Source organism: Penaeus monodon, chromosome 22 (genome assembly GCF_015228065.2).
Source record: "Penaeus monodon isolate SGIC_2016 chromosome 22, NSTDA_Pmon_1, whole genome shotgun sequence".
Lineage (NCBI taxonomy): Eukaryota > Metazoa > Arthropoda > Malacostraca > Decapoda > Penaeidae > Penaeus > Penaeus monodon.
The window spans coordinates 16213384-16213705 of record NC_051407.1 but is presented as its reverse complement, the minus strand read 5'-3'; positions in this window follow the sequence as shown (position 1 = coordinate 16213705).

Genomic DNA, 322 nt, shown 5'->3' with positions numbered 1-322 from the left:
GTATGTCATCATGAATGAAGAACCCTCATCCGAGAAAATACACGGTGGTCATAGTGGTATTTGGTACAATGACAGCATAGGAGTACGTGTGTTACCGATCCTACACACCCAGCCGTGAGCAGGAAGGATCAATTTGGTCTTACAGATTGCTTTTGAATTATGTAATTATACGAGGTGTGAACTTGTCCTAACAGTGTGTATCTGCAAGCACGTGAGGACATGCAGATGTGAAATATTCTATGGGAGTATAAAAACAGCGCAGATGTGAACAAGAAGGAAAAGCGTAAAAGGAACAGTTTGGCTATGACTCAGAAGATCCAGT